Source organism: Eimeria mitis, genomic scaffold, assembly GCF_000499745.2.
Source record: "Eimeria mitis Houghton genomic scaffold, Emh_scaff259, whole genome shotgun sequence".
Lineage (NCBI taxonomy): Eukaryota > Apicomplexa > Conoidasida > Eucoccidiorida > Eimeriidae > Eimeria > Eimeria mitis.
This window is the reverse complement of record NW_013570929.1, coordinates 3,760-4,179: the sequence shown is the minus strand read 5'-3', so window position 1 is coordinate 4,179 and position 420 is coordinate 3,760.

The window sequence follows — 420 nt, the reverse complement described above, 5'->3', positions numbered from 1 at the left end:
CGCACCCAAGGGTGCTGGGGGACAAACAAAAGGCTCAAATACAGATAGAATGCATGCATGCATGCATGCACTTGTTTTGGGGCTTTCTACTGGTCCGCTGCTGCTGCTGGCAGCAGCAGACCCTCGAGCATACATATAAAACAAATTGGGGCTGCATGTAACACCAAAGACCCATTCATCCTTCTTACCTCTGCATGCATGCATGCATGCATGCAACTGCATGCATGCATGCATGCATGCAACTGCATGCAGCCCCATACAACAGCTGCATGCATGCATGCATGCATGCATGCATGCATGCAGCTGTTGTATGGGGCTGTATTTGGGTCTAAGCCTCCACCCCAAGCAGCGCCTTCACTCTCTGTTGTATTCCTCTAAACCCTACCCCCTAACCCCTAAACCCTAAACCCTAAACCCTAG